The sequence below is a fragment of the Sapajus apella genome, unplaced genomic scaffold, assembly GCF_009761245.1.
Source record: "Sapajus apella isolate SASKATOON/1434 unplaced genomic scaffold, GSC_monkey_1.0 scaffold56, whole genome shotgun sequence".
In the NCBI taxonomy this organism is placed as follows: Eukaryota; Metazoa; Chordata; class Mammalia; order Primates; family Cebidae; genus Sapajus; species Sapajus apella.
Genome location: NW_022436996.1, coordinates 14,069,119 through 14,088,572, shown reverse-complemented (window position 1 = coordinate 14,088,572; position 19,454 = coordinate 14,069,119). Strand labels below are relative to the sequence as shown.

Sequence of the window (19,454 nt, the reverse complement as noted above, 5' to 3'; positions counted from 1 at the left end):
CGTATAGTAGTGTGATTTCAAATCCTGAAACTAGAGTAAGTGTCTGAGGCCAGAGTATACATTTTATTCTTTGGATGAATAGACAATCCATGTCTGGATGATTAAATGACAGATGAGGTATAAGGGTAAACCCAGAATCATTTTTTTTCAGCAAATAGCTAGCCTGACCTTGAAAAACTGGTTTGTATTACAGACATTCAATTCTAAGGGTCTTCTCTCCTTGGTGTTTTTCCCCCCCACCCCGCATGACTCTCCTGTTTTTCTTTATACATCCAGTATCTTTTGAAGACATTGGGCTAGTTCAACCCCTTCTTTTGAATTCTGTCCTAGACATTCCCAGCTCAGTCTTATTTATTTTTCACTTAGATTGTTTAATTCATACATCTGTGAGAATATGTAATACACATGGAGGGATATAGATGGTAAAATAATAAAACAATCTGAAAAATTAAACGAGCGTCCATATACCTACCATTCAGCTTTAAAAATAGACCTTTACCACCGTCTTTGAAGCCCCTGCTGTGATTCTCCCTGTTCAGCGCCTCCTTCATCCCCATGGGAGTAAGCAGGATTGGAGACTTTCCTTTTTCTATTCCTCTATTTTTACCTTACCCAACTGCCTTCTTAATTCTCAAGTTCCCTGGAGGCTCTTTCTCTCACTCCCATTGGCTCACTTCTCTCCTAGGTCACTCAAGAGGACGACACAATTGAGGAGCAGTAGCCCAGGACTGAGAAGACCTGGTATTATCTTTTCAAATGTGGGTGCTGCCTCCCCGCCAGCTGTTGATCTGCATGCCTCAGGGAGTGTTCTATAAAATGCAGTGTGTGAGAAGGGATATTCTAAACTCCCAGCGGCTGTCAGCAGTCAGCTTGGAGTCTGACTGGAGTCAGTGGAGTCAGCGGGACTCCACTCTCTCCTCCCAGGCCCAGAGCCAGTATGCAAAGAGCACATCCGTGACGTCTGGAGGAGGAGGGGACTGGGGACTAGCGGGTGGCTGGCAGGGAGGAGGGGAGCTCCTCCCGGAGCGCGTAAACACACACAAGCGCACGCGCGCGCGCACACACACACGAATGCGAGAGGAGCTTCTCTGCGCACGCATAAACACACGCGCGCACACACACGAATGCAAGGGGAGCTCCTCCGCGCGAGCATAAACACACACACGAATGCGAAGGGAGCTCCTCCGCGCGCACGTAAACACACACACGCGCACACACACACGAATGCGAGAGGAGCTCCTCTGCGCACGCATAAACACACACGCGCGCACACACACACGAATGCAAGGGGAGCTCCTCCGCACAAGCATAAATACACACACACGAATGCGAGGGGAGCTCCTCCGCGCGCGTAAACACACACACACACACACAAATGCGAGGGGAGCTCCTCCGTGCGCGCGTACACACACACACACACACAAATGCGAGGGGAGCTCCTCTGCGTGCGCGTAAACACACACACAAATGCGAGGGGAGCTCCTCCGCGTGCACGCACACACACATACGCACACACACGAATGCGACGGGAGCTCCTCCACGTGCGCGTACACACACACACACACAAATGCGAGGAGAGCTCCTCCGCGTGCACGCGCGCGCACACACACACACACACACACACACACACACGAATGCTTATTCCAGAATCTAGGGGGCGGTGCCAGTAGGAGACAGATCTCTGTCCCAAAGACAGTGTTTGCAAAGACCAAAGGACAGTAGGATAGTAGGCCAGAAGTGATGCTCTGTCACCGGCTACCCGCCACCCTGCTCAATAAAGCCGTGGATTAGACCCGTTCTCTAGGTCAGGCCCTTAGGTAACTCGACCACACAAAGCGAGGACACACCAACATCAGATGTCAGAACCTGGAGAGCAGGAGCAATGCGGCAGGGGGATGCAGGGCCCGACCGCAGAGGAAAATCACCAGCAGAAGCATGGACACAAAGGGCATTCACTGTCCCCGATTTCGGCACACCCAGACCCACAGCGCGCCCATTGCGCCCCGCACCCCCACCCCGTCCTCCTGCACCGCCCTCCCTCAGCACCCAGGCGAAGTCCACCATCGCTGGCCCCTTCTCCAGCCTGCAAGACTTTGGGAGAGGGCCACTCACCAGGTCTCCCTGCGATTTCCACGGGGGCAGGTGGGAGCGGGCAGGGCCGGGCGCAGAGAGGGACGCACCGGGAAGGGGCTTCCCTGAACCGCAGTGACCAAGCAACAGAGCTGGGATTTGGAAGCAGGGAGGAGACGTGAGCAGGAGGAGAGGAGGGGTTTCCATGGGAGTCCCCTCCTCCCCACTTCCTCCCAGGCTGGAGTGGGAGCTCGAGGGGGCGGCGCTTGGCAGGGGACAGCGCTTCTTTGTGTCGCCTGCCCTGGCCGCTGGGCATTACTGTGGCTTAGGGAAGCCTGGCGACCCCATCCTGGCAGTGTGGACGGCCGTTTCATTAAAGACATAAACTTCTCTAACTCTACATTAGTAAGGGAAAGGCTGAGCAAACGGTGGAACATACATTCTGCTTAGTATTATTTAGTTCTTAGGAAGAGCTTGAATCTCTGCTTAGTTGGGGAATATACCGTGATATATTGCCAAGGGAAAAATACGAATTGTAGAAATTGTTGAATATGCTTTTGTTTTTATAAGAAAAACAAACCCTGTTTGTATGATGGTGGGGAGAAGGGAAGGCTACATCTCTACCCGTTATATTGTTTAACTTGAGAAAAAGGAGAGGTGTAATTTTTTATTTAACTCTGCATTGTTTGCAGTTACATGTGTTACTTTCGTAAATTAAAAATCATATACCACCCAGGCCCGGCACGGTGGCTCACACCTGTAATCCTAGCACTTTGGGAGGCCAAGGTGGGCGGATCACCTGAGTTCCGGGGTTTGAGAGCAGCCTGACCAACATGTAGAAACCCCGTCTCTATTAAAAATACAAAAATTAGCCGGGCGTGGTGGCATGTGGCTGTAATCCCAGCTACTCAGGAGGCTGAAGCAGGAGAATCGCTTGGACCCAGGAGACGGAGGTTGTGGTGAGCCGAGATCACGCACCGCTGCACTCCAGCCCAGGCAACCAGAGCGAAACTCCGTCTCAAAATGTGTGTGTGTGTGTATTTCAAACAATAGTTAGCTAAAATGTATTCTTCTGTGTACAGTTCAAATCGCATTTCTTTTTTTTTTTTTTGAGACGGAGTCTTGCTCTGTCGCCCAGGCTGGAGTGCAATGGCGCGATCGCGGCTCTCAGCAACCTCTGCCTCCCGAGTTCAAGCAATTCTTCTGCCTCAGCCTCCCAAATAGCTAGGATAACAGGCGCCCGTGATCGTGCCTGGCTAATTTTTTGTATTTTTGTATAAACGGAGTTTCACCATGTTGGCCAGGTGGGTCTCAAACTTCTAACGTCAAGTGATCCGCCCGCCTCGACCTCTGAAAGTGTTGGGATTACAGGCGGGAGCCATCGTGCCTGCTCCCCATTTCTTTCCTTTCTTGTATCAGCGAAGAGCTGCTTCCTCTCTTGTGTGTGTAGCCGCTTCACCTTTCTCACAGGTGCTGGCTCGAAAATGGGCAATGCAGGTGGTGTCAGGGACCCAGGCTAGGTGAGCTGGATTCAAATCCCAGTGCTGCACTTTACCAACAATGTGACTTTGGGCAAGTTACCTACCTCTCCAATGGGGATGAGAAAATTAATACCTACACTACGGATTTATTCTAAGGCTTAAATTAGGTGATTTCATGCTTGTAAAGTTTTTTGGTTTTTTTTTTAGACGGAGTCTTGCTATGTCGCCAGGCTGGAGTACAGTGGCGCGATCTTGGCTTACCACAATGTCCTACTCCCGGGTTCAAACGATTCTCCTGCCTCAGCCTCCCAGGTAGTTGAGACTACTGGCGCATGCCACCACGCCCGGCTAATTTTTTGTATTTTTAGTAGAAACAGGATGCCACTGTGTAGCCAGAAGGGTCTCAATTTCCCGACATCGTGATCCACCCGCCTCGGCCTTCCATAGGACAGGGATTACAGGCGTGAGCCACCGCGCCTGGCCGCTTGTAAAGTTTTGAATCAATGTCTAGTATATGGTAAGGCTGGATGCGCGCCTGATAAATAAATATTCAAATCATCCTAAGATTCAATTTTTCATGTTTCAGGAAAATGTATAACTTTTAATCCTGACTAGGGTTTGAATACAGACCCAAGCCATACTCCCTTTCCCCATTTCCCTTCAACTCCCTTTCTCCAAACTGAATCATTGCGAACACGTCACACGGCCACGTAGGTAGGTGAGCTCAGCACCAGGTTTTAGGTAAAGGAAATGGCAGGGACAGAAATCAAGAGAACCTGAATTCAGGATCCTGCCAGGAAAAGGGCCACCTGAGAGACAGTGAGCACATCTTTTATTTTCTCCAGTGTTCTCATTTCTCAGCTAAATGAAGCAGGCTGGTGGCCGGCACTCACTAAGTCCCTTCGGGGTCTGCAATGTCAGGACTAACAGCACCGCAAGTTAAAACCTCATAATACTGAATCTGTTACAACAGTTTTAAATTCAGAACAAAAACGCATATGTTGGTTATGTAAAAATAACTATTAAAAATAAAGGGCAAAATATACAAGAGAAGGAATGCAAGCTAACTTACCTCTGAGGATGGGGGCGTGCGACTTGGTGGGGGAAGGGGTTTTAACTCTTTTATTTCTTAGAAACAAAGGGGGGGGGTGGAGGAAGCGAGGAGGCCCTGACGCAAAGGTGATAAAATGTCGGCATACAATAAATCTGTCATATTATCTTCTGCGCGTAGCTTTGAAATACATTTCACAATAAAATACGTTTATAAGGGGCAGATTTGCTGGTTAGGTTCCTGGAGAAGAAATGCAGCATGAAAGAAATGAGACTGGTAGAAGCTGAAACAGAAACAGCAATGGAGAAGGCACAGGAAACCCTCTTTGAAAGACATCTTTCTCTCTAGACCCCAAACCCGTGGGGACTCAGGCCAAAAACGTGGCCACTTTGGCAGGCCATCATGCGTCCCCTTGGCCATGCTCCCCAGGGACCCCAACCCAGACTCAGTGCCTCCTTCTACCACCCGAGCCTCAGCGGACTGCATCGGGAACCGCCCTTGAATTGGTCAATGCAGCCGGGCCTACTCTGGTCCCAGAAACCATCTTTGGACGAGACTCACCCTTCTGTCCAGCAATTTCCACACCAGGCTACTTCGGAGTTGGGAATCTTCCACAGAGACGTAGGAAGACGCTGGGGCAGATGGCTTGGGGGTTTGCAGATTGGTAGTAGGGTGACTGGGAGAAGGCGCGTTGGGGGAGGTGGGCTGCAGTGCAGACGGTGGGGGTGGGGGCGTCCCCGGGAGCTGATTGGCTGCCGCGGGTGGGGGTGGAGCTTGGCTGCTGCCCCCGGCCGCAGAGGCCCAGCTTTGTGTCAGTTTCTACCCCAAGATGCGGCCCCAGATCCAGGAGAGAGGCCCAGGCGCCCGCCCTGCGAATGCAGCAGGACGATTCGTTTCAAGGCACATCGTTGAGACTATAAGCAAGGGAGCGATGGTTAAATAACGATGATCTCTATATAAAATAATATATAACTATTTTCAAGGATGGGTTAAATCTACGTATATGAATCTATTTTATATATTGCCTCTGTATATGTTTATATATTATTTTTCAAATAAACATTTAACATAGTAAAAAAGTTCCATTTTGTATAAAAACTTTAAAACTGTTCATATATACTTATATAAACACAGAAATTATATGGAAGATAAACTTTTAGAATCAGTTACTTCAGACAGGAAAGTGGATTACTTGTTATTTTTTCCTTAATATACCTCATTAGCGTTTCAACAGTCACATGTATAATTTTGTAATACAAATAAATTTAATCAACCAAAAAACTACATAAAATATCCTTGCTCAAGCAGCTGGCAGCGGCTTCTCCAAAAATACGATTTCTCCCTGTGGAAAGGTTTCTTGAGCTTTGTTCCTAGTTCGGATCCATGTTATCTGAGTAGTACGCGGCACTTGACCATGGAGCCAGGAGCTGGCTTTGTGCCTGACCAGGTCCTGCACTCACATCTGCTCATCTAACCTGCTGAGTTCAACTGTAAAACCTGAACCACTCATCCCTTTTTACAGCTGGTCCCCAGGGCCCCAAGGAGATTTGCGGGGCCCTTGTCCGTCTCTAGCTTCGTCACCCCTCACTGCCCTGGCCCCTATTTGTTGGATACCTAAGGAAGGGTTGTCCCGGAACCAAACTGTTCTCAAGAAAAGACCATCACAAAATTTTCTCCCTTACTACGAAAGTGTAGTGTCCAGAGTGAACCTTCCAGGGAAAGGTGGCCTCAGTGGTGAAGGGACAGGGTGCGACATCCCGTATAACATAAGGGTTTCATTTCAACTGTCCCAACTAGAGGAAGCATAGGTTAAGAACTGTGTTTTATTCTTTCTGTTCCCTACTTCACCCAGGTTACAAACAGATGCTCTGTAATGTCCACTGGATGAATGGATGGATGAAATGCGGTAGGAAGAAAATCCTTAAGATCATTCCTCAATCAAACAAACAGCAGGCGAACGCAGAAAACGAATCGAATTACAAACTTCCTGTGCTATAAGTTTTTCCTTCCTTCACGTTCTTTTCTTTTAATGCTTCCTCAAATTTTACATTTTTTTTTTCCTTTTCTTGAAACGGGGAGTGGAGCGCAGTGAGGCTTCTTGAAACTGCACCGGAGCGCAGTGGAGCGAGGCTCACTGCAACCTCGACCTCCCGGGCTCAATCATCTGCCTGCCTCAGCCTCCCCAGTAGCTGGGACTACAGATGCGCGCTTTCATGCCCAGAGAGGTTTTGTAATTTCTTCTGTGGGTGTCTCACTTTGTCGCCCAGGCCGGTTTCAAACTCCTGGGCTCAAGTGATCCTCCTGCTTCCGCTCCCAAAGTACTGGGATTACAGGCATAGGCCACTCTGCCTGGTCGCTCCCTCAAATTTTGAGCTGGTTCTATCTCCTCTTTCTCAGTCTCAGACATATTACAAGCCCAATTTTAAATCCTGGATCCTTTCTTATTTCTACTTCCCCTGAGTTTGTTTTCCTTTCTAACGTTCTGCCTGGAGTAGCTCTGAGTAAGGAAGACCGCCACGAGATCTTTAAAGTATTGAAATAACTTTTGAGATACTAAATTCCAGAAATATTCAGCAACATGTGAATGAACAATTTATTTAAAATCTACATTAAAATATTATACAATTCTTTAAAAAGAGGCTCAATTCATACCCTGAGAAATTGTCTTAACATATATTTTCAGCAAAAAAGTATGATCCTACTTTTTGCAGGGGAAAAAGTTCTATAATTGTGTATTTATGTTTATCTAAGCACAGAAAACGTAAGTATAAATTTGGCTACTTCAGGAAGTGGGGGAGGATTGAGCAGTAATTTTTTTTTCTTTAGACACTTTGTATTTTGAAAATGTTACAAGTATCATTTTGAAACACAAAATAAGACTGTTCAGTGATACCACTCTTAGGTGTGTACCCAATATACACGTTTTCACCAAAGGACATGTACTGGAATCCTCAAAGCGTCACATTCAATGTAGTCTAAAACTGGAAACCACTCAAATACCCTTCCTGCTTTCTCAGCTGTAGTGCTACCCTGGTCTCTCAGCTGGGTACCAGTAACAGTAGAATGTTTAAATAAATTGTGGCACATTCACAATGAAACATTGTACAGCAATGAGAACGAAGGATTTACATTTTTCACAAAATAGCTGAATCTTACCAACATACCTAAGTGAACTAAGCCAGAAACAAGACAGCACATACTGTATTGTTATATTTACATAAATATGAAAACAAGTGAAACTAATATTTGATATGAAGACTCAATAATATTTATTCTTGGGCAAGGTAATGACTAGAGATGAACACAAAGGAGACTTCTGGGTTAATGTTCTCTTAATCAATTTAGGTGCTGGTCCAAGGTCTTGTTCAGTTTGTAAAAATGTATCAAGCTGTAAATTTATGATATACTGACATGTAAGCACACATGCAAATATATAACTTTAATAAGGTGTTAAAAATAATATTTTAGTTCTAGAAATGTAGATAAATGTCCCAAATCATATTACTGATGGAAACAACATATATACACAAAATATTATAAATTCATCAATGAGATGATATGAAAGTAAAGAGTACACAAAGCCAAAAACAAACTAAAAGTGGGAAAAACTGAAGGAAACAAGCACAAAAGCTGGCTTTCACCGCAATCCTTCCACAAAACCCTGGAGAGTGTAGGGGGAGTGACTCTATGGGGTTTCCAGTCTAGGATATTAAGACCAAGCCCATATAAAGAATGTAATTTAAAATGACATCCCGGCACAAAACTCAGGCACTAAAGGGGTATTTCAACAGGCTAAAGGTAAATGGGAAGTAAATTTGTAACACAGAAGAAATCAATGCAATTTGCTTGTCTTAACCCTGCTGAAAGATGAAGAGGAAAAAGATCAATGAGAATGAGTAACCACAAACCAGTTTTCCAAATAGGTTTGCAATATTAATTCATGCTACCGCTGTGGATTGAAAAACCCTAAGGAAATAATTTGAGGTAATTACCAATTTACTAATGTATTCAGTTGGAAGATGTACATGCATATCTTTTCTAGAGAAATTTAACTTTAGAAATAATTTCTAGGACAAAAGCTCACATGAAAGGAGCAGCTTATGCTGATAATTTTTAAAATCACATAACACTCAGGAAATAAAGCACAACGAAAGAGAGCTATTACAAACAAGAGAATCAGAAACAGGCAAAATTCAGATATCAGAATTACTGGTCACAGAATATAGAATAGCAATGTTTTATACCTTTGAAAAATAAAAGAGAAACAAGAAAGTTGAAGAGAAAATAATTGTTTTTATTAAAAGAATCAAATATAGCTAGAAATAAAAAATAATTGAAAATAGTGTAAAATAGAAATTTACTGAAGAGACTAAATAGAAGATTAAACAAAGTTAAGAAAGGATTACTTAGCTGGATCTAGAGTAATTCTGGATCTGAATTATTCATAATTCAGTTTAAAATTGAAAAAATGATGGAAAATATGAAAAGAAGACATAGAGCATATGGTGAGAAGATCTAAGACACATCTGATCTGAGGTTCAAATAGATATAATAGAAAGATCATAGGAGAGTAATTATTGAAACAAGTGATTGAATTTTCCAGAGATCTTGAAAGACACCAATCCTCAGACCCAGAGAGTCTAACAAATCCTAAAATGATAAAAAGAAATACTCATCTAAATATATCATAGTGAATTAAAGAAGAGAAGACATCAAAGATGTCTCAATTGGTTCAGCTTACACAACTCTGACTGAAAAATCAAAGTTAAGTAAACTCTCCATTTGATGGGATACATCAAGATCAGCTGCAGACAAGAGAAGAACTTGCAATGGAAATTTTAAACAAGTAAGATCAAGATTCTTACTTGAAGCATATCCCTGAAGAACTGTAACACGAAAGGAAACATGGCTTTACCAACCTGAAGACAAAGCAGAATCAAAGCAATGGCTACCAAGAGGTGGAAGTGGTCCAGTCAAAGCAAAAGCGGACTGTTCAAAAGCAAAGGTCATGGCAACAGTTTTTTGAGATGCTCGAGGTGTTTTGCTTGTTGACTTTATGGAAGGCCAAGGAATGATAACATCTGCTTATTATTGTAGTGCTTTGATAAAGTCAGCCATAGCTTTAGCAGGAAAACACCCAGGAAAGCTTCACCAGACAGTCCTTCTCCACTATGGCAATGACTCTGCCCATTCTTCTCATCAAATAAGGGCAATTTTGTAAGAGTTTCAATGGGGAATCATTAGGCATCCACCTTAGAGTCCTGATTTGGCTACTTCCGACTTCTTGTTTCCTAATCTTAAAAAATCTGTAAAGGGCAACCATTTTTCTTTAGTTAATAATGTAAAAATGACTGAACTCCCCGGACCTTTAATTTCCTAGTGATGGACTAAATTGCTTTTGTCACTGCTTACAAAAGTGGCTTGAACTTGAAGGGGCTTATGTTGAGGCAAAATTTATTTATTTATTTATTTTTTAATTCCATTTTTGCCCCCCACAAACTTTTTGAAATTCCCTTGTATCTTTGCAACAATCCTCCCATTGGAAACAATAATAAAAGCTCAACAAAATATAGGAAACAACTGAAGACTTGGCAAAGTAAACAACATAAACAGGACATGAGGTCTATAATCCTTAAGAGCTAGAATGGCTATATGAGCAATGGGCAAAGTAAACATTACTGTCAACAAGTGTTACTATAGCTAAAAAACACATTTCATTATGATAAAATAATCAATTCAGTACAGCCATACAAACATTTTAAATCTGTAACCTTAATAACATAACTTCAAAATTTATGAAGCAAAGTTGACAACAATAAAAGAAGTAACAGATAAGTCCACAGACATAGATTTAAGTTTATCTTTCTCAGTAATCTGATAAAGTGCATAAAAAATCAGTAAGGATATTCATGATTTGAAAAACATAACAAATTTGACTCTGTTGACACATGTGGTACATATACGCCTACCAACAACAGTTTACACATGATTTTTAGTGCATGTCAAACATTTTCTCAAATAAACCATATATTGGGCATAAAACAAGTCTCAAGAAACTCAAAAGGATATAGAGCATATTCTCTGATCTGAATTGAATTAAACCAGAAATAATTAATTAGAAAATTCCCACAAGTTTGGAAATTAAAGAATATACTTCTGAACACCCCTTAGGTCAGAGAAGAAATCACAATGTAAATTAGAAAATATTTTAACTAAATAATGATTAAAATACAATTTATCAAAATTTGTAGGATACAGCAAAAGCAACTACTTAATAAAGAAAAACTGCAGCTTTAAATGCATATATTAGTAAACAGGAAAGACCAAAACTATTTCAAGATATTAAAAAAGAACAAATTAAATCAAAGAATAAAAAAAACATAAAAGCAAGAATCAAATTTAAAAAATTTTAGAAATTCAGTAAAACCAAAAGCTGGTTTTAATGAACCAAACTAAGAATGATCAATAGAGAGACACAGAAAGAGAATCCATTATAATTGTCAGGGGACATTATTACAGTCCCAAAAGATATTAAAAATATATCAAAGTGATATTATAAATAGCCATATGCCAATCAGTCTCAGAAATTCAGATGAATTTTCAAATTCCTTAAACAACATAATTTATCCAAAAGGCAAGAAGAAACAGAAAATATAAATAATCCTATACATCAAAAAAATGTCCAAAATTAAAAACATTCCCCAAAAATGTTTAGGCCCAAAAGGATTTTTATGGTGAATTTCGCTAAACATTCGAGAAAAATATAATACCAATATTATAAAACTTCTTCCAGAGAAAAGTAGACAAAGAAATCCTTTCCAACTCATTTTTATTACATGCAGCATAACTTTGATACCAAAATCTGGTAAGTACATTATAAGAACAAAAAACTAGAGAGGAATATTACTCAATGAACATAGATTCAAAAAGTCTAACAGCGTGAAAACCTTTTTCAATAAGTAGGTCTTGATTGATAAGATGTCTGTATGAAAACACACGAACCCTAACTCATACCTCATGTCATATACAAAAAGAGAATCTGAGATAAATTATAATACTAAATGTGAATGACAGAACTATTACTCATAGGGAATCTTTTTGTGACCTAAAGATATGCCAAATTCTCTTCAGTATGACTCTAGTCCTAACCATAAATGTTTGGATTTATTAATAAAACTTAGATATTATAAAAATTATGTAAATTAAGAAGTTATTTTTATTAAAAGACATAATTACCAGTGTGAAAAGGCAAGCCAAAGATTGGAAAAGGATATTTGTAAATCACTGATACAAGCAAAAATGTGTATGCATATCCAGAATATAATTTAAGACACTCACAAAATTTAAAAAAGAAAGCACCCCTTTGCCACCAAATGGACAAAATACATGTGCAGGTACATCACAAAATATGATATTCAAATGGCCAACAAGCATACAAAAAGATGCTTAATATAATTAGTCATCAAAGCAATGCAAATTAAAACCATAATAAGATACCTATATCCATTCCAGGTGGCTAAAATTAATTATAGTGACAATATCAAATGGTGACAAGGATCTGGAGCTGATGGAACTTATATATATATTTCTGATGGGAGGGTAAACTGATACAGCTATGTGGTAAAACTGTGTGACATTATTTAGCCTGATTAGATGTATGTTCATGAAAAGTAAGTTTCTATGTCTACCAAAGATATGTACAAATGAGCTTTATTTTTAATAGCCAGAAAAACCTGGAAAAAATAAATATCCATCAACAGTAGAATGGATAAATAATTTGCAATGTACTTATAAATACTATAGACAAAATTACTGCTATATGCCACTACATGAAGAATCTCATAGACCTAATGCTGCATAAAACAAACAAAAACGGATATCTATTTATGACTCAATTTATGTGAAGATCAAGATTGGATCAATATATCATGACAGAGGTTTGAATAGTGGTTATTCCTGAGAGTGAAAATTACCTGGGGTAGGGAAAAACAAAGTCTTCTGAGGTGCCGTAAATATTCTATATCCTGATCTGACCATATACATATATAAAATTTATTGAGTTGTACTTTTAATATTTGTGAACCTTACTCTGTATATGTTATACCTTAGGTTTTTTTTTTTTGTAAAAAGTAAAATCTATAAACATATATTTAATACACTGATGGTATTAAATAACAATAAACAATTGATACTTGGGGGTAACAGACAAAGTAATAAGAATCAATTTAACTTAAGTACCCTAAATTAAATCTGTTATAAAGCTAGTTAAACATGTTAAAAAATAGGAATTATATTTATATTATAAAATTAAAGCATCAGAACTAAAACATGTAACTTCCAAATAAAAGAACAAAAATGGGCAAAGAAAGAAAGAAGGGGGAAAAAAAGGCAGGGAAAGAAAAATGAAACATAAAAGGCAGGAAAAATAAAAAGCAAATACTAAGATGGTAGAAATAAATCTAATTGTATTACTAATCACAATATACATGAATTAAATTATTCAATAAGTTATAAATTTTTAAACAATATTTTTAAAATTCAGACTTTTAAATAATCCAAATAAGTTGGCTACATATATAATTAAAACATAAATTCAGAAGATTTAGAGTCAAATGATAAAAGAGAGATAAATGAAACCTTGATTTGATCTTTGAAAAAATTAGGATTTTAAAACAAAAACCATTAATAGGTACCTATAATGTAAGGTCCCTATATTATGATAAGATGTTCAATTTACAACAACTCATTGATAACATAGCCTCAAAATATATAAAGCAAAAATATATAGATTTATGAGAAATTGTCAAATCCATCATTATAGTGAGAATATTTAACATATCTATTTCTGTAATTGATAATTCAAGCAAATAAAAAATTGAAGACATGTAAGACTGGATTGTATAATTAAAACAGTCATTTTAAAGATATACACAGAACATCATATAATTATATACAAGACATACTTTTTAAGCACGCAAAGAAAACAAACTGGATTTTAAAGCTAGCTTCAGTGAACTTAAAGGAATTGGTACCATGTCATCTCTGACTACAATATAAATTAGTTAGGGAACTACAAGATAAAAGGAAGTTCATATGGCCAACTGGAATTTAAAAGGTACACTTCTAAAAATTCATGTCTCAAACAAAAGGCTATAAGGAAAATTATAAAAAAAGCTACATGATCAAAAATAATCATATCAAAACTTGTAAGATGGTAGCTAAAATGTAGCGATAGAAATTTATAGCTTTAAAAGCTTACATAAGAAACTCAAAATGAATGAGCTAAGCATATAATTTAAAAGCTTAGAAAATAAATCATAGAAATTCAAAGAAAGAAGGAAGAAGTAAAAAAATAAGTAAAAATTAGTAAAAGACATAAGGCTTTTTTGTTGGTATCTGAAAAACTAATACAATAGGCCAAGTTCTGGAAAAATTAAAACAAAAAAGAGAAAATGTACATATATTTGGCTATATCAATAGATAATGGAAAGATTTATAAACAGAATGAGAGGATATTATAAACAACTTTATTTTACTAATCTTGAATACACATATTCATATATATACACTTGACCCTTGAACAACACAGGTGTGAACTGCCTTGGTCCAATTATCTGGATTTTCTTCTGCCTCTGCTACCCCAGAGACGGCAACACCAACCCCTCCTCATCTTCAGTCTACTCAATGTGAAGATGACAAGGAAGAACTTCATGATGATTCATTTTACTTAATGAATGATAAATGTTTTCTCTTCCTCATGATTTTCTTAGTAACATTCTCCTTTTTCTAGTTAAGAATATAATACATATAACATATAAAATATGTTAATCAACTGCATATGTTACTGGTAAGACTTCCACTCATCGGTAGGCTATGGGTACTGAGTAGTGGAGGACTCCAAAATTATATACAAATTTTCAATTCTGAGGGGTGTCAGTACCCCAACTGCTGCATTGTTCGATGGCCAAATGTATTTATATATATTGAATAAACATATACATGTATATTAATATGTTCATATATATGTGAAATTGTTAAATATCTTGGAAAATACAATTTACCACAACTGACTCCATAGGAAAACCTAAATAGTGCTATAATCATTAAAATCTTCTGACAAAATACATTCCAAACACAGATGATTTTATAGGTAATTCAAGGAAATATTCAAGGACCAGGTAATCCCAATCTTGTATAAATTCTTCCAAAGAGTAGCATAAAGGAGAATACTATTCATATTATTTTATGATTATACCAATATCAGAAAAGGATAATACAGAAAAGTATAATTACACACCAATCTTAAATCACACATATAAATACAAATATCTAATGTTTACCTTTGTATCTATATCCATATATAGAAGGTACTACATATTTACCAGGAAAGATTTATTCCAAGAATACAAAATTGATTTAATATCAGAAATTAAATACTATACTATGTTAATGTATACATATTTTTTAAAAGTATACATATTCTCAACAGCTACAGAAAAAGCATTTGAAAAAAATCCATTGATAATAAAAGTGCTTACGAAAAGAAGAATGGAACTTTCTTACCATGGGAAAGATGTTTACAAAGTAACTATAGCAAATGTTATTTTTAAGTTAATATAGTGAAATATTTCTCTTTAGTATCTTATGGACAAAACAAGATGCCCTTTACTACTTTTATTCAACAGTGTACTGGAGCTCCTAATCATTGCCATAAGACAGAAAAAAGAAATTAAAGGTATTAGAATTGGAAAGGAATAAACAAACTTATCATTATTTTCAGATGATATGATTGCCTATGTAGCAATTCTGAAAGAGGCTACAGGTAAATTTAGAAGTATTACTTTTCTCAAGTTTGCTATATAATTATTATATAAGAGGCAACTGGATTTCTATATGCTAGCAACAATAAGCTATAAAATATAACTTTTACAAAAGAAAATACTTACAATAGCAGTAAAAATATAGGGTGCCTAGAAATTTAACAAAAACTGAGCAAAAAGAAAACAATAAAAAACAGTACAAAACGTTAAAGATGACCTAAATAAATAGCATCATATCATGTTAGTCGAGGAAGAGATCCAACGTCTTAGAAGTAATTTCTGCCCAAAATGATTTTTAGAATGCAATGGTTTGAATGTGTCCCTCAAAAAGCAGGTGTTGGAAACTTAATCTCCAATGCAACTGTATTGAAGGGTGGGCTTATTGAGAGACAATCAAGCCATGAGGGCAGAGTGAATCAATTAATGCCATTACTGTGGGAGTGAGTTCATTATAAAAGGCGGCATTCGCCCTCCTTTTACTCCCTCTCTTTCGCCCTTCTCTACCTTTATGCCATGGAATGACACAGTAAGAAGACTCTTGCTAGATGCCAGCCACTCAATCGTGGACTTCCCAGCCTCCAGAACTGAGTCAATACATTTCCGTTTCTTATAAATTACTCATTCTCAGGCATTCTGCTACAGTAGCGCAAAACAGACTAAGACATAGAGTTGATTCAATACCAACCAGAATTCCAACAGGTTTATTTGCTTGTCTTTTTCTTGTTTTGGAGAACTTGATACGTTTATTTAAATATTTATATGGAAGGTCAAAGGTCCACATAAAGCTAAAACACTCTTGAAGAAGAAACAGGTGATAGAACTTTTCCTATCAGATATCAAGGCTTTTAATAAAACTATAGTAATTAAAATTATTTCGTATTGGTGCAGAGTTTAGACATAGAGAAAATAGTAACGGGGGCTTAAAACAAATTAAACAAATTCCTGCTTATATGGAAATCCTGATTCATGCAAATCACTGGTGCTGGGACAACTGATTATCCATATGGAATAAACAACATAAAAATCAATTTCCATATGGATTAAGACTAATTGCCAAAGGCAAAACCATAACACTTTTAGAAAATTATACACTAAAATTAATATGTGACTTTGAGAAAACAGTCATCAAAAAGACAAGCTATAAAAAAAGCACGACTAACTTGAAATTAAATTCAATTCAAAACTCACATTCATTGATAGAGAAAGAAACAGACATAAAGACACACAGAGAAAAAAACCCTCAAAAGCAAATTGGAAACATGTCTGTGGCATACATAGCTAACAATTATTGCTTAGTACCTAGATTATATGAAGAAAGCATTCCAATGGGTCAATAAAAAAGGTAAACAATCCAATACAAAAATGAATGAGACAGGAATCAGAATTTCACAAAGAGAAAGCACAATAACAGATCAACATGTAAAAAGACAGTCAACTTATTAGTTATGGGAAAATGCTAATTAAAATCACAGTGAAATGCTATATATCATACCTGCCAGACTGACAAAAAGTGAAATTTTACAAGACCAAGCAATGGCAAGTGTGTAGAGCAACAAGAACTCTCATCCACTGCTGGAGGGAGTGCAAACTGGTTTAACACTTTGGAAACAGTTTAGAAATGACCTAATAAAATTGAACATACATAAATCTTACAACTCAGCAATTCCACTTCCAGCTGTATAATCTAGGGAAACTCCCACACAAGTGTACTTGAATATTAGACGACACGGGCAGGCTTTAAAGTGGCCCCGATAATCCCTGCCTCCCGCTGTTCATGTCCTGTGTTACCTCCTTCCGTCAGTGTGAGTTCGACCTAGGGACTCACGTCTAATGGATAAAAAACGGCAAAAATAATGGGATATCGCTTCTGAGATTACAAAAGAATCTGATGTTTGTCTTCTCTTTCTCTCTGGGAGCCTTCATTCTGGGGGGAGTAAGCTGCCGTGTTGCAACTATTCTTTATACAGAGGCCTATATGGCAAAGAACTGATGTGTCCAGCCAGGGTCAGTGAGGCCAATAGGCCTGCCAGCAGTCATGTGAGTAAGCCTGGGAGAGGTCCTTGACCCTATGCCTAGCCTTGAGATGACTGAGGCCCAGGCAATACCTTAATTCTTGACACAACCTGTGAGAGACCCTGAGTCAGAGACTCCCAGCTAAGCCCCTCCTGGATTCCTGATCCACGGAAACTGTAAGATAGGAGGTAACAGGGTTTGTTTTGTTTTGTTCGTTCACTTAGGCTTGAAGCTGCCAGGTGTTGGGGTAATTTCTGACACGGCTTATTGATAAATCATACACCTCTAAAACTAGAAACAATCCAAATGTCTAACAGCAGTAGAATGGATAAATTATGTACATTTACAACACAAACGACGAAAATGAAGGAAGCATCAAAGATGAATCTATAAAACTTAGGCATATGTACAGGATAATGTCATTGATATAAAAGTACAAAATTGAGAAAGCAATACATATCTGTTTTAGGAATACACACATAAATATGGTAAAACTATAAAGAAAAGGGAATCATTAAGACAAAAATCATGAAAGATGTTCCACCTTAGAGAAGGGAAAAGAATGGGCATCAGTTTGGACTCATGGGCTTCTAAGGTATTATTCTATTTTTTTTTTATCCTGGAGATGGTCAGGCATTCGTTTCATTATTTTTTAGACCATTCTGAGATGTTTTGTGTACCTTTTATTCAACATTTTAAAAGTATTGAAACGCAATTCATCAACAAATCACTAGTTTGGAGAATGAAAGTGATGGACCGATGGTTGGCTGGTCAGCTAGACAGATACATTCTGTCCTTTATGTCTAGTTCAAGCTGTACTTCTTCCAAATTTCCATGATTATTCAATTGACAAAGATCTTTTAATCCTGTACTTAAGGCCTTCTTCCGTTGCAGGTTGGGCCAAACCAGCGGCCAGCTCTGGGCTGTTTACCAGCGAACTGTATCATCCAGTACTTGCTGCTTCAGGCCAAATGCATTCCAGACTAACGTTCTACCTGAATCCCCGTGGCTATCCCTCCCCAGGTCCCTTCCCCCACCACAAACACACACACAGCCCGTGGGCGCCTAGAGCACTGGGGTGGAGAACTTTCACCTGGGCGTAACAGAGAGAAGCTAGCCTAGAAGAATGCAAGCCCGCAGCAGGCGAGATCAAATCGCCTCGAGGGCTCCAGCTCGCTCAGATCTTAATGGCTCCCTGCGGAGTGAAAAAACAAATCCTAAGAAAATAAGGGGGTCATCGCCTCCTCCCCAGCAGGGCAGATAATAATGCGCGAGAATGAAATAGAGACCGAGCTGCAGAGAAAAATCAGCCACGGGGCAGAGGAAGGAGACCCCCGGCGGAACGCCTCTGTCACCTGGGGCGCGCAGAGAGGCCGCGGTCCACGCCCTGCCCTCCCCAGACACCCAGCATCGCACCCAGCGCGCCGCTTCCCGCCACGGACACTAACCCGGGGCCGCGGCCTCGGTCACTGCGGGCCTCTCCTGGTCCAGAGTTCACGCTGAACCCCACTCACTGTTTGCCCCGCTGTTCCCTGCAGCGCGGGTTCGGAGCAGCAGGAACCTGCTAGAAGCGGGAGGCGGTCGTCCCCAGAAGGAAGCAGCTTCCCCGCCCAGCAGGCACCGGGCAGCGGGCGCGAGACTGCGGGACGTGGAAAGTCTCGGGCGGAGGCAGGGGGGGCCAGGGGCGGGGGGGAGCCGTCCCGTGAACTGATTGGCCGACGCGGACGGGGGCGGGGCTTGGGCGGTGCCGCTCCTCCCCTAGAGGAGTTTGAGTTCGTGTCAGTTTCTGCCCCCAGGTGTGGCTCCAAATCCGGGATGCAGGCCTAGGCGCCCGCCCAGGAATATAGGGAGTAAATTGTTAAAAACGAACAAACAAAACATGCGAGACAATTTCTGAACAAGTGAGGGCCTTGCTAAATAACCACAGATGTTTATATAAAATAATGGAAGACTATTTTTAAGGACCTGTGAAATCTGTAGGTCCTAGATACATTTTTTAATTTAAAAAATCAAGTTGTA

At 39.5% G+C, this 19,454-nt stretch overlaps 1 protein-coding gene across 5 annotated transcripts in view; it reads right to left on the bottom strand.

Moving 5' to 3' along the window:
* TCAF1 (TRPM8 channel associated factor 1) overlaps nucleotides 1-19,143 on the bottom strand; it is a 50,935-nt gene extending 31,792 nt beyond the window's left edge. The window contains exon 1 of one of the 5 annotated variants that reach the window (XM_032245154.1): nucleotides 18,884-19,143. The gene's annotated coding sequence lies outside the window, so the exon portion shown is untranslated. The other 4 variants (XM_032245153.1, XM_032245152.1, XM_032245151.1 and 1 more) reach the window with 4 other exon arrangements.
* Between the last annotated feature and the right edge of the window lie 311 nt (nucleotides 19,144-19,454).